A 15,241-nucleotide genomic window follows, 5' to 3' on the forward strand; every position below is an offset into this window, starting at 1 on the left:
TTTCTGTGTGGAGTTTGCATGTTCTCCCCGTGTTCGTGTGGGTTTCCTTTGGGTGCTCCAGTTTCCCCCACAAGTTCAAACATATGTGGTAAAGGTGAATTGGGTAAGCTAAAATTGACCGTATATGTGTGAATGAGAGTGTATGGGTGTTTCCCAATGATGGTTTGCAGCTGGAAGGGCATCCACTGCGTAAAACATGTGCTGGATAAGTTGACAGTTCATTCCGCTATGGCGACCCCAAATTGATAAAGGGACTAAGCTGAAAAAAAATGAATGTATAACACTGTTGCGGCAAGTCAGACGTCTCGATGTTTCATCGAGAGGGGTTTGGATGCAGACCTGGTGCAGTACAATCTGAGCTTCATGCGTTACTTTATAACAGGCTCACCTAACCCTAATCCTACCCCTCATAATAATGTCACTAACTCAATTGAGTGCGTTGTGTCGAACATTGCATCGCTGAGAGACGCATTCTCAGCATCATAAAGGCTGCATCCAGATGCTATTGGTTTCATCCCGCCCGCAAACATTCTTTTACATCACTGATTAGCAGGTTCCTGTTTGTACCTGTTGAATGCTGGAACTAACACTCATTCTGACGTTTCTATGGCTATCTGGATGCTTAAACAATAGGCTTGGCAAAATATAGGGCTGGGCTATTCAATTGGTGGCCCACGGGCCAAACCCGGCCCCCGAGGCAATTTGTTCTGGCCCTCCAAATTGTGTCACCAAGACATAAAAATTAATTTAGTTGAGTCGAAAAACAGCCGCTATAGCTATGAAGTGACGTGCGTCTGTTCAATTCAGTATGAGCTGCATCAGTTAGTGAACTATCTGTTGGTGGATCATCTGCAGGGGGTAGATTATCCAAATCTTCTGTAGTGGCAGGCTGGAGCTCAGGATTTGGCCAGTCTGACACCATGAATAGAGCAAATGCTTTATCAAGGAAAATTTCTCAGTTAAATGGAAAAATTCCAGTACACCTAAATCCAGAAGTGATGTTGCATGGTGTCACTGTTGATTTGAAGGCCTCATTCACAAGTCCTACAGTCTGGTAAACTAAATTTAACTTGTACCTTATGTCTCACTTTACCCCAGAGCATTTGTCTCACTTTACCACACCGCCACATTTTAGAAAAAAATAATATTTTTTAGCAATTCAGGCTAATCTTGAGCTAGCATCCTCACATGGTTTTATATGTTGGTAGTTCATCAACATGTATGATATAAGTTTTTCTTCTTAAATTAATTTGCTTTGCCACAACAGTTGATTAAGTTGATGGCAAAAAAATTACTTTTACTTTCAAAAAACATATTTTTGTGAAAAAACATGCTTTCCACAGCACCAGGAATTCCTATTCTTCATGGTAAAGGAGATATGGAAGGTGCTTTAAAACAAAATTGTTATAGAGTGATATTTAAAATCTGTTGCCTAGATACAGGGGGTGTCTCACATTACCCAATGTCTCACATTACCCCGTTCTCCCCATGCATAAACCCAGATGATAACAACACTTAATCCAAATAGCTACTTCTCTAATATAAAGCTTGTTGTTCTAAATTAGACGTGATAACCGTGAAAGCATGTTTATTCCATAGACTATATCTTACAACCAAAATCTATAATGTTGCATCACTAATTGTTATGCTGTTCAAAACATAACATGTGATTGTGTCTGAATGAAGAAGCCTACTTCAACAATGCACTGCTTTTGTTGTGCGTAATACAACATTTTTAATGTTTGTAAACAAAAAAAAGTCAATTGGACAATGCAGTTGTTTTAAAATACAATATATTTACATTTTAATGTAGAAAAAGCCAATGTGGGTGTCTTTATGAGCACAAATACAGCATATGGGCTCTTATAGTTGTGTCATCACTCATATAGCAAGTCATATGTCTCCAGCCCTTCGTTTGGGATGCTTTTCATGAACCGGCCCCCATGATAAACTAATTGAATAGCCCTGATGTAGGGGAATGGCAAAGATTTTTCATTGGTCAAAGGTATTTCTGGTTAAATGCATTTGCCAATCAGATGAATGTATTAAATGAACTGCTCATTTAGCATAAAGGTGGATCAAAACATTGTATGTTTTTGTATTACTTTATTTACCTTATCCTTCAATTGTTTTTGCAGTAGTTTTGAGAAGTGTCTGGATGTAGATCTGGGGGGTATTCCAGAAAGCTGGGTTAACTTACCATCTGCTAAAACCTAAACTCTCGGTTGATTTACCCAAAACCTGCTTACCGCGAGTATGTTGGTTCCAAAACCTAATGACGAGTTAGTTAAATCAACCTCCTGAAGATAACCGCGGGTTAATGCGCCTGCACGGCACACACCTGAAGGCATTTTCAGTGGATCGCCGAATTCACGAGTCACCATAGAAAATCACGGTGAGAAAAAAAGGGCAACGCACTTTACAGAGGCGAAGCTGGAGGTTTTAAACACAGAGATTACACATCTGCTTCAACGAAGGAAAGAAATCTAGAATAAGAAATAGATAAGAAAATAAATAATAAGAAAATTTATTAGTTCATTAAATTACACATGCCACCCTCCATTTTATTGTAATGATAAATTAAACTACTCTTTAACATCCTTTTTGAGTATGTTGTGTAACCATTCATGCATTTATTTTTCTTGCCATTAATTTCTTAAGGCCACAATATGTGTATTGACTAATAAGGCTTATAGAAATTGTAATCTTTCTGGAGCTAGAACTCTTTCCAAAGTCATTAAACACAGAAACATTATCATAAAAGGTAATATTTAATTACTGGAGCTCTGTATTTAACACTCTAGAATATTCTTTCTGACATGCAGCTATTAGAAAGAGGCCTGTCTAACTGCTGTGTCCTATAATAAAGGCTTTTCAGTGGTTGAGTTTTTGACTTAAACCACACACTCTGTCACTGTTGTAAGTGATTGTTGTCAGGTAGCTTTAGGTTCTTTTTATTTTGCATGCAGACGAAGTTCCTTCTGACTCAACTAACAAGCAGTGTAAGAATTTTCTGCACTTTTCCATATTACTCTTGGATCACAAAATCTTTTATCTACATTTAAATTCTAAAGTAGCTGTATAAGGTCCATCTTCAAAGATAAAGTCACATGAGCATCACCTTAAGGTGAGAAATGTATATGAAAAATGTTACACGTTGAAAGGTGCGTGTATAAAGCAGTGTAAAAAATCATTCATTTTATTTCAGGAAATGAAGAAATGAACAGACCAAACTATTTGATTAATCATAGTTTTTTGACTAATTATATATTTTTTAGCACTCTTCCATCTGTTTTGTCTGCTTGGGTCACTGAGATTTCCTCTGGGTCAGGCTGCAGGTAGGGTGTCATCGTATAAGGCAGAAAAGGGTATCTTTTGTCCTCCAGAAAGTAACAATGTAGTGCCCAGTAATGATTCTATTTTATAATACAAATATAATAAAAATAAACATTGTGTTAAGCAACATTTGCTTTATATATTTTTTTACTATATTTGTATTATACACTTGAATCATTACATCCTGAAAATCAGCCATTTAGCCTCAACATAGTGATGAGGTGGGGTCATCACAAATGAGCTGGTAGGTGGAAGCAGCAATAAGTTTAATAGTTGAAACACCAAGATTAAGGATAGAAAATTAAGTTGTACCTGCACACTTATACTTTGGACAAATTTTATATTATCAGTGTCCTTTAGTGACTGATGGAGCTTTAAAATCGGCTGCAATTAATGCACACAATAGCATTTAGAAACCCTGAAAAAAATATTATATTAAAAAATGTAGGTGTGTGTGCGTGAATGTATATATAAGAACGACGTCCTACATCTTAAATTAAAGATATATTTTCCTACAAAAGACAAAGCTGCCACTTATAATATTATACAGTAAAATGTGAGGGTGCAGAAGGAGACAAAAAACACAAGATCTGTAAGTGAGATTCGAACTCGCTCCGTTGAGCGCTCCGTTGTTCTTTATCGACGCACTGTCCACTACACTATTGCCGTGCTCTGAATCAACTGTGTAATGATTCGCAGTAATGTATGACCAAGGAGCTGTACGAAAGTGTAAAAAATAGTTCAGTGCCAGGCATACTGTAAAGGTGGTCATACTGCCACATTGTACTGCACATTGGCCTAAAATGCCCTGACGCGAATACAAAGAGCTGCACTGAATGTTTTTTATGGTAAGCGCAGACCCGGGGTTTGTCACATTTGATTTCAAAAAGGTTTCTTAAATACATTAACATTATGAATTTGGTTATGAAAAAACTATGCATAATACTTATAACCCTCTCACAACGAAAAAACTTGTATCTGTGTGTCCACATCCATAAATATTCCCATGCAATGCTCAGTAAACTCTCTAAAACAGACAAACTCTAAAACATAGCAACTTACTCTCTGAACATAACCTGCTCCGGAGCAGGTTATCTTCAGAGAGTAAGTTGCTATGGCTACTTAACATACCCAGAAGTTACCTCCGATTTTGGAACCAAAGTTGAGGTTATCCACCTACTTACTCTCAAACTTACCCGGGTATGTCACATAACCTGCTTTCTGGAACAGCCCCCTGGTGTAGTGCAATCTAAGCTGCATCCACTGCTTTTTAATGCGCTCACCTAACCCCACCCCAAACCCTACCCTACCACCCACACACACACACACCGCGAAATGCAGAAGTTTTTTTTTTTTTCCATTTGACGTGCGTTATTAAATTCCATAAAACTCTCACCAGCCCTCCTTATTTGCATCTAATACCCCAGTTTGTCACCAGCACGTGAATAAAATGTTGATGAGTTAAAGTGAAACTGCAGTTAGAGTCAGGCATACTGCTGATTTGATTCAGAAGGGCACTTTTTTGTCAGACGGCTCACCGGTCAGGTATACATCTGCGCTAAAATTTTAAGGTAAAAGTCATCATAGCCATCTCCCAACCCGACTTTGAGAATCTTGTTCCAACTCATTAGCAATCTTGCTGGCTTCTGTGGCTCCACCCCCATTGCTCCAGCAACCCTGGACACTGACACAAAACAGTCAATCTCAATAACCTGTTTACATATCACCACCCCCGCCCTCCTCTAAACATTACTCCAATCAGGCGCGTGCTACACTAGCTCGCAAAATAGCTAGTAATATTAATGTAATCCTAGACATCCCAAGTCCCCCGGAAATGCATAAAGAGTCTCTCAGGTGCCCGCAAACGACTGATAATCTTCCGGAAATTGCGCGTCTCCCCCCTACAGATCCCTACAGTCCTACAGATTCGAACAGGGCAAAACAAATCACAGATGCAATCGGTACATTTATAGATGTGGATATGCGAGATCTTAATTAAAAATGGAAATTTCCAGTTTTAAGAAAATGTTAAATGTAATAGAGCCCCGTTACATTATTCCTTCATAAGCCTATTTCAGTCAGATAATTCCTTCTTTCAGATACACTGAAATGGCAGGTGACAGTCAAATCAAGCAAGTCTGTGCTGTCTGAAGAAAAGGTGGACACTCATCTTTCTGAAAATAAAAGAATACTTAAAAATAGATTGAAAAGGGGGGGCACTAGTGCGCATGGTTATGGTATAGACGTGTTTGGTTGGAGCTCCTCTCCAAGTCCTCAACAAAGTTGCTATTTTGGCGAGTTTTTTTTTTTTAGCAATAAAAGTTAATGAGCCCTATAGCGATTAACTTGAGAGTACGACGGAACTCAAAAATACCAAAACCGTCTCTAGCAAAGGCAAGAATGGCGACGAGCGAGCTACCGGAGCTTGTGCTAAACCTAGCTAACCCAGCACGTGTGATGTTACACCAGATGTCTACGCGTTGTGTAAAGAATTGTGTAAAGCAGTGGTGCTCAACCCTGTTCCTGGAGATCGACCTTCCTGCAAAGTTCAGCTCCAACCCTGATCAAACACACCTGAACCAATTATTGCTAATTGTTGCTAATCACGAGCTAGCCATTAATGACTTTGAGGCGCACATTCTGGAACTGGAAGCCAAATATGCGGAACTAAGTAAACAAAATAAACAGCTCCGCGCTAAGGTTTCGGACTTGGAGGCTCGCTCAAGAAGAAACAACATAAAAATTGTGGGAATACAAGAAGGGGAAGAAGAAGGTAAACCTACTGATTTTGTTTATAAACTGATTCCCCAACTCCGTGGAAAAGAGTTTTTTCCTCACAAAATCAAAGTTGACCGAGCTCATCGCTCTCTTCATCCCAAGCCAGCTACCAGTAAAAAGCCGCATACTATTCTGGCACGCATCCATAATTTCCAAGAAAAGGAGCTGATTTTGCGTCGTGGGAGAAAGCAGTTGCTAGAATTTAAGGGCAAAAGGGTCTTCATCTTTCCTGACTACACTGCTGAAGTGATGTCACAGCAAAATGCTTTTCGAGATGTAACACAATCCATGCGGAAACACGGCATCAAGTTCTCGCTGCGATACCCGGCCAGGCTGCCTCGGGATGGAGCGGAGGCACCAGTGACTTTTGACGACCCGGCAAAGGCAGAGAGTTACGTGGAAGGGCTCAGTTGGCCCTTATGAGAGCGGCGACAAAAGTGGAACAGAGTCTCCCTATATAACTGTAGACGGCTCGTACTACTACCTCCAGCGTGTATTACACGCACACAGCTTTGACGTTTGCCACTGAGATTGTGATATGGTCTGATTCTGCACCTGTTATTATTACTAATAACTTTGTCTTTTTAAAATTTGATTTCCTTAAATTTATCTAAATTAAATTTATTTATATTTTGTTTAATTGATTTATTTATCTATTCGTATTATTATGGCTTATCATTGTGATTTAAACAATTATTTCATGTTTACTAATGTTTTTCTTTCATTTCTTTTTTATTTTTTTTATTTTCTACTATTATTATTTTATTTACTTATTATTATAATTTTATTAAAATTTTTATTTATTTATTTATTTATTATTATTATTTATTTTTTTACAAGAACATGTATAACGTGCTTGTACATCCGAGGACCTGGAGAGGGGTCTTTTCCTTTTTTTGTGTCTTGTTTTTTTAGACACTGTAAGGGTGGGGTGGGGCGTTCTTTGTGTTGTTGTTTGCACTGTCTCGTTCTTGCCTGTTGTTTTTTTCTGTTTGTGTTTATTTTACTATCTACATTCTTTTACTACCTACTGCCTTTTTAATTTAATAAATTTGTATTTTTGGAGCCTTGGTGTTGCCGCCTTTGATTTACATTTACAATCTACATTCCTTGCAATGACTTTTTGACGCTATTATAGTTCACTACTACTAAAGAAGTGTTTACACTATAAGAGTCTTTTTTTCCTCTTTTACTCTTATGCAGGGGTCTTTTGGTAGAGTTGTGACTGGAGGAGCGGTGAAACTAGTCTCTTGGAAGGTTAGGGGATTAGGACATCCTTTAAAAAGGTAGAAAGTATTTAGACATTTAAAATTGTTATCAGCAGACATAGTTTTCCTACAGTAGACCCACATCAAAGCCACTGTACAACGCAGGTTGCGGTGTAATTGGGTTTCACAGGTTTATCAGTCACCATTCACATCCCACGCGCCTGGGGTGGCTATTCTCTTTCGGAAAAATATTCAGTTTCAGTTTTCCTCTATGGTTACTGATCCACATGGCAGATATATATTAGTTTCTTGCACCATAAATTCAACCCCTGACTTTCCTGAACATCTATGGCCCGAACATAGATGACCCTATCTTTTTTCAAAAGGTTTTCGATTTGCTCCCAGGTGACAATACATTTAATATTATAATTGGGGGAGATTTTAATTGCTACCTAGACCCTTTTTTAGATAAACTGTCAATATGCCCCCCTCCTGGACTTGGGTCTGTGCAAGTTTTAAATAATTTGCTTCACTGCAGACTTTTAGTGGACATTTGGAGATTCCAACACCCCACGGATAGGGATTATTCTTATTATTCACATGTGCACAAATCCCACAGTAGAATAGATTACTTTTTAGTCAATTCAAAATTAATCTCGCACATCGTTGACACAAAGTACAGTGGTATATTAATATCTGATCATAGTCCCCTCATCATGTCCATTGATTTATCTCTTCCAAGGCAGTCCTATTTCTGGCGCTTTAACCCGTCATTGCTTGCTGATAATAAATTTGTAGAATATATCACTACTAACCTGAAAGATTTCATAGAATTCAATGACAATGGAGAGGTGACAGATTCTACACTCTGGGAGACTTTAAAAGTGGTTATGCGTGGGCATATAATTTCCTATGAATCTGCTGCCAAAAGAAAAGGGAGAAACAGCTTTTGGAATACGGAATACTCTTCCTAATTTAGACCAGATATATCAGATATCAAACTCATCTAAAGATTACAACAAGATAATGAAACTTAAATATGAATACAGTCGCATTCTTGGCGCTCAAATACACTGTCTTTTTCTAAAATTGAAGCAGAAACATTTCAAAATCAGTGACAAACCTCACAAACTTTTGGCACAACAACTCAAAGGAGCTCAAGCTTCCAGGTCAATACGCTGTATTAAATCTAAAAATGGCACATTGTTGACTAACCCCAATGATATCAATGCCAGTTTCAAAGATTTTTATAGTAAATTGTACTCTTCCAACAGCACGGCCACTCCCTCTGATTCAGCCAATTTTTTTATTCTTTTGAGACGCCCAGCCTTAGTGATAATGCAAAGACAGATTTGGATCCTGATTTTACTTTGGAAGAGATCATCTCTGCCCTTAAATCATTTCCATCTGGAAAAGCGGCAGGGCCAGACGGATTCAGTCCTGAGTTTTATAAAATATTCTGTAACATCCTTGCCCCGTTTCTTTTCAGAATGATAATTGATTCCAAGGAAAATAACATTTTACCTAGCACCTTGTATGAAGCCAACATCTCTCTTATCTTAAAGAAAAAAAAGGTTGAAACTGCAGGCATCTATAGACCGATAGCACTTCAGAATTTTCATAGGAAAATAATTACCAAAATTTTTGCTGCTCGTCTCAACAAATATCTGTCTCTCATTATTCATCCTAATCAAACTGGGTTCATTCCCGGTTGTTTTTCTTTCTTTAATGTGCGACGCCTTCTCAACATTATATATGCTAAACATAAAGAGGCACCAGGCCCAGCTATTCTGTCCTTAGATGGGCAGAAAGCTTTTCATCAGGTAGAATGGCCCTATATGTTTGCTGTTTTACATTTTGGTGAGGCATTTAAATCATGGGTCGAATAATATACTCCAGACCGGTGTGTTCAGTCTTATCCAATGCTGACAAGTCATCAGTGTTCCCTTTGCACCGCTCAGTCAGTACAACAAGGTTGTCCACTCTCACCTGCCCTCTTTGCTATTGCAATAGAACCTCTCGCTCTAATGATAAGAGAACATAAAAATATCACAGGATTGACAGTGGGAGAGAGGGAAGCTCGCAGTAGCCTTTACGCTGACGACATCATATTGTACTTGCAGAATTCTGAAAAAGCAGTCCCTATTCTTTTGGGTCTAATTACGTCATTCGGGAAATTATCAGGGTACACCATCAATTGGTCAAAGAGTAATTTTATGCCCCTTTCTGATATGTATAAATCCGGTTTTCTGGAGAATCTCCCATTCATTATAATAAGGGACCACTTTGTTTATCTACGCTTAACCATTCCCAAAGCTCAAAAATTACTTCATAAATAATTTTTTTTTTAATTTCTTACTAAACTTAAAAGCAACATAGAGACTTCTGCCTTTGTCTAAGTTCTGCCTTTGTCTATGATTGGGCGCATAAACTCAATCAAAATGGTTTCCATTCTTATATTTCTTTACCTCTGCCAAAACCTCCCGGTTTTTCTTACCTCTGCTTTTTTCAAGGAATTTGGTAGTTTAGAACAACCTCTTGAGAAGCATGCTTTTTTTGATGAAGACACGACGACTTCCCATGCTTTCTGAATTTGTTCTTTGTTATAAATATTTTGGTCAAACATATTTGATTGGTACTCTAAAGCTTATCTTAAATCTTTACCACCTGACGCAGAACTTGCTATTTTTAATTTTTCACAACAGATTTCTCATCTTCCAGATGGCCAACAGCAGTCTTTGTCTTTAGGTATGATTGTGGCAAAAAGGCTCCGGCATTGAAAATCATCTTCACCTCCTATTTCAAATGTGGATTACAGACATGACTTCGGTAATACAGATTGAAAGACTGAGATTTCTGAGGACTCATTCTATTGAAAAATTTTTCAGTGTCTGGGGTTTATTTCTTAAATATCTGGATGAGCAAACCAGCCACTCAACCTCTGAGGATTCTTCAGAGACTTAATTTACTTATTTTACATACCTAATTATTTAATTTTACTTCTTCATTCTATTTTCTGGTGTCATTCGCTAAACTATGCTGTCATTGTTATTTGTTCATTGACTCACTGTATGGGATTTGTCCGAGACAGTGCCAACTGTTGTGTGTGTGTGTGTGTATATGTATGTGTTTCTTTGTGGTTGTTCTTGAAAAATCCAATAAAATATAATTATCAAAAAAAAAAAAATTGTTTGAAACTGAGTTCCATATAAAAAATTTAATTTTTTTTTTTTTTTTTGTTAACTACTGCAATTAACTACTGCAATATTACATTAATTTTTATAGCAAGCTTTTTGGTTTTGAGTATAAAGAAGGATTTGTTTTATTTGCTGCATAACCCCAGAAGTATAGCTCTATCACTGTTAAAGTAAAAGAAAAAAAAAAAAACAAGATTATATTTTTATTATGTTAGTTTTAAAACAATAAAAAATTTAAATCAATTACATTTGCTTCCCTGTAAGCGAGCTAAAATTATATATTGGTAAAATGTACACATTTCTCACTAATTCAGAATGTTTTCTAGCAAAGTGAACCAGCCGGGGGTAAACTGATCCACTTACATTTTCCACATTAAAACTACCACAACAACACATGTTGTAAGAGTCTGAATCCTGACAGCTAGCTTGACAACAACACATTTCAGAACTAATGTCTGACTAGTCAATTATATATTGGGGATTGGTTAATTAGACACATTCGTTTTTCTAAACACTTGAAAGTAAATCTAAACAAAAGCAAATACAACAATCTACTTCAAACCTTTTGAATTTACAATCAGATGACAGATAAAACCACTTAGATTAGAACACAATCTGGGGGTCAGAACACAGGACTAGACCCACCTGGATTAAAACATCAGCCTTCTGTCATACTCTACAACTCCCATTATTTTATGTTTCCTTGGATTCTTAAAAATTGTGCATGAACCTTGTCGCCAACCTTATTTCACCCATATGTTCCTGGATTAACATCTATGTTGATTCTTGAACAACATTCCAATCAGCCAATCAGAATTAGGGATATGTTTACCGTTTATGTTCAGTTTGATTTTATGGTTAGAGCTATGCACTTCTGCATGATTGTTATCCAACTATTATTCCCCTCTGATTTGGGGAGTAATTTACAGCCATGTTTGGGTTTAGGGGTAGGGAATAGGCATGGATTACATTTACCAACAAAAATGATGTTCCAGGATAAACATAGATGTTAATCTAGGATCAGACTGTATTTGGCAAAATCATGACGTGTGTATGTTATCATCCTCAACTTTCTTAACCATGCCAGTGTAATAACCACTTGTGTTTTTTGGATCTAATTACGTATATATATATATATATATGAAAAAAAAAAAAAAAAAAAAAAATATATATATATATATATATATATATATATATATATATATATGAAATATATATATATATATATATATATATATATATATATATATATATATATATATATATATATATATATATATATATTAGTGCTGTCAAAATTAGTCCGTTAACGCATGCAATTAATTTGAAATAATTAACGCGTTAAAGTTTTAATCAATTAACACAGTTTTTTTTTTTTTTAATTTCCTGTTGTAATCGACGTGTGTTCAACATGCAAAGAAATATGGATAAGAAGACCAAGGAAGCGCTTTTTAAGGCAAGTTTCAGTATAAAACAATTAATGTCGCATCACTAGGCTCTCCAGCGTTTTCTCCAGAGTTTTATGCAATTTCGGGTGTTTCATTTTTAACTTTTGACTTCTGTTATAATAGAGTTTGATACCACATGGCAAACGGAAAGAAAACCTCCACATTTCGTTACTCGGTGGTCCTTTAAGGTAGTCAAAAATCGCTGCCTACATAGTAGACTCTTAATAAGAGTATTATCTTAATTATATTAAAATCGGAATATTGGTGTCTTATGTAAATGTACTCAGAAAGTAACATGATGTCGTGAGCTGTCAGACAGCCCATTACTCTGCCTTTCAGCATGAGCCCTCAAATGTGTTATTAAGTTTGACCATAGACTGTAAAATTTATGGACGTAGTATCCTTGACGTCACCCATAGGTTTCTGAAGAGCGCAAAAGAAGCCACAAGTAGGCGCGGCCAACCATCGCCATTTTGTTCGCACGTCATCGCACTCACAGCGGGATACCAAACAAGGGCAAAGAGGCGGAGAGTGAGCGGAGCTACAGACACTTGCTGGCATTTTGCTTGGACCTGGCTTTAGACACACTTTACTTTGTAAAAACGCTTAAAACTTTATCACCTGCGACTTGTTTGTGTTCTGACCACATGTGCTTGACTGTATATCAATAGTGTTTAGTCTTTTAAAAACACTGCTGTAACACACTGAACCACTAAACATTGTTCTTATGATGTTTTCCTACAGGAGTAAAACGCAAATTACTTCCAAACACTTCAGATATAGTCTGTGTTAGTAAATGCATGACCATTGATGAAATCTAGCATAACACTGTATAACAACGCTTCAGATGACTGTTCTACAGTCCACATCTAATCAATCTGTCAGATTCTGGAGTGCATTACAGTTCTAAAGAACATTATAAATGATCTTAAATAAAACAAATACATTTATAGAGATGGTATATATAACTTTACTCACATGGTAAACGGAGGCCACGTGAATAGTTTGTAAGCACAATTAAGTGCACACAGCATCCAATATAATCTGATAATTGTAGGAAATAATCCCAAAAGGAAACTGACTGTGTAAAGCCACAAAAAACAAAACAAAAATAAGAGAAATATGCCAAAATCAGTGGCTAATCTGCCGGAGTCAGCTGAGGTTAAGTGACAGCGACAGCGAGACTGAGCTGTCAATCAAGTGGCCACGCCCTTAATTATGCAAACTTTATATAACCTAATATAAAGGAAATGATGAGTTATAAAAAAATTCACCCCCTCACAGTTGTCATGAAGGGTAATATTAGCTTTATGAACCAAAATTTTTCTTTGTACCAGACTGTAAACACCTTTTTTTCTGCTGTAAAGTTGGCCATTCTAACAGTGGGCTTAATTGAATTTTGCTCTATTATGGAGCCAGGACTAGAGGATTTTTGATGAATTGCAGTTTCTGTTACTTCTGTATTGGCCTCCTGAGGAAGAGCAGGAGGTTGCCGCTTGAGTTTAACCTGTTTCCCCCTTACACGGAAGCGACTGCTTTACGATGTTGTGTCAGAATCCTTGTGATTTACAGCCATATACTTTAGAACACTTAATTTAAGCAAATTTGATGAACGCAATCATGCGTGTTGAATCTGAAGGGAGTCACTCCCCCTCCACTCCGCCCATCCTGCGTGCGGTGTGTGTCTGTGTCTGTCTGTATGTGTGTGTGCGCATGTTTCTTAGCAACAAACCTACATAAACATCTGTAGCCACTAAATCAAAAAGTTACAAATGGCTGTGAGATTGCGTTGCACTCTCAGCTCAAATCATTCGAAAGAAAAGGGCCACTTTGTCCCTCGATAATGTCAACAGACTGGACTGTCTTAGCAACTGACTGTAATAGAGGACTGAGTAAAATTGTTTCTACTTTATAATTAATGTTCTCAACTCACAGCAATACAACTTTACAATGAGTACAATTGTTTGTATTTAATACTTTATTGTTATTATAATTTTCTATTTTCCATATCTGCAATGCCTGCATTTTGGCACTTTTTTGCAGTCCACTTAGAATCCAACTTGGAAATCAATGTTTTCTTTATTGGCATTGATTGTTTTAAACTCAAATGGCTCTAACATGCCTGTGTTCTTATTTCTATAATAAATATGGCTGTCAAGCCAGGATCTTGATGGTTTATTGTGGGTTTGTTGTTTACATGAAGAAATCTGTGTTACAAGTTAAACAAAAATTCTAATAAACAATTATATTTTGAATTTAAATAGTTTTTGTCTTGCGTTTACATTAATATTACATTTGAATAGCCGAAGTTACAAATTTCAGTCTTTAAAATGTGATTAATTGCGATTCATTTTCAAAAAAAGGTGAGATTAATTAGTAAATTTTTTAATCTATTGACAGCACAAAAAAAAAAAAAAAAATATATATATATATATATATATATATATACATACATACATACAACATTTAAATAACACATCTTTCAGCTTTGCTCAAACAACATCTAAAACCTTCTTCAACAACATGAAAGGCCTTCTTTAAACTAAATATGGTTTCAGCCAGCAAAGTTTAATCTTTTGAATTTAGTGAATAGTGAACATGAACAAAACAACCTGTAATGGTAAAGAATGAAGTCAATAGGCTGTGGCTTTGTGTCAATAGGCTGTGGCTTCGAATGCAGTCAAACACAAATCCAACAGGTTTTTAATAAATGAAAGTGGACAGGCTCATAAAGTACTAACCCCGATCCTACCTGTGTTTATTTTTTATCCACTGGTGTTTAGATCAACATAAAATGCACCATATTACTAGGTTGCATTTTGACACAATATGGCTGTCCAGATTGGTGCCCTTCAGGTCCACTCATCACATGATGGATCTCTGTTTTTATTTTTATTTTTAATTTTTTAGGCTCTTTAAATGTCATTTTGAGTCTCTTGATGGTTCCTGGAGCCTCAGCAGCAGAATTTGGTACAGAAACACGTGTGGACTTTTCATTTGTGACAGTGTTTGGATCTGCAGCATAAACATATCTGCAAGCTACTCTAAACAAATGTGTGTGTTTATGAACCAATCTGATCAATATGAGAAAAAACTTCCGTTCATACAATTCAACACAGTACGATAATAATATTAGCGTACAAAACAAAATGCTCTGAAGAACTGTGTTCTGCCCTTTAGTCTAAAGAGGTATATGTGTATATATTATGTTATAGATTTTTAAACTACTGATTGGTGTAAGCATGCCTTTTAATCAACTTTAGATTCATTGTGG

General features: G+C 36.6%; 1 long non-coding RNA gene across 1 annotated transcript in view; it reads left to right on the plus strand.

The window, feature by feature from the left end:
* Positions 1-10,496, plus strand: part of LOC137488949 (uncharacterized) — a 43,183-nt gene extending 32,687 nt beyond the window's left edge. The window contains exon 3 of the long non-coding RNA XR_012398082.1: positions 10,028-10,496. This is a non-coding gene — a long non-coding RNA (uncharacterized lncRNA). The remainder of the gene's footprint in view (positions 1-10,027) is intronic.
* Positions 10,497-15,241: the final 4,745 nt, after the last annotated feature.

The sequence above is a fragment of the Danio rerio genome, chromosome 22 (genome assembly GCF_049306965.1).
Source record: "Danio rerio strain Tuebingen ecotype United States chromosome 22, GRCz12tu, whole genome shotgun sequence".
NCBI classification, from domain to species: Eukaryota; Metazoa; Chordata; class Actinopteri; order Cypriniformes; family Danionidae; genus Danio; species Danio rerio.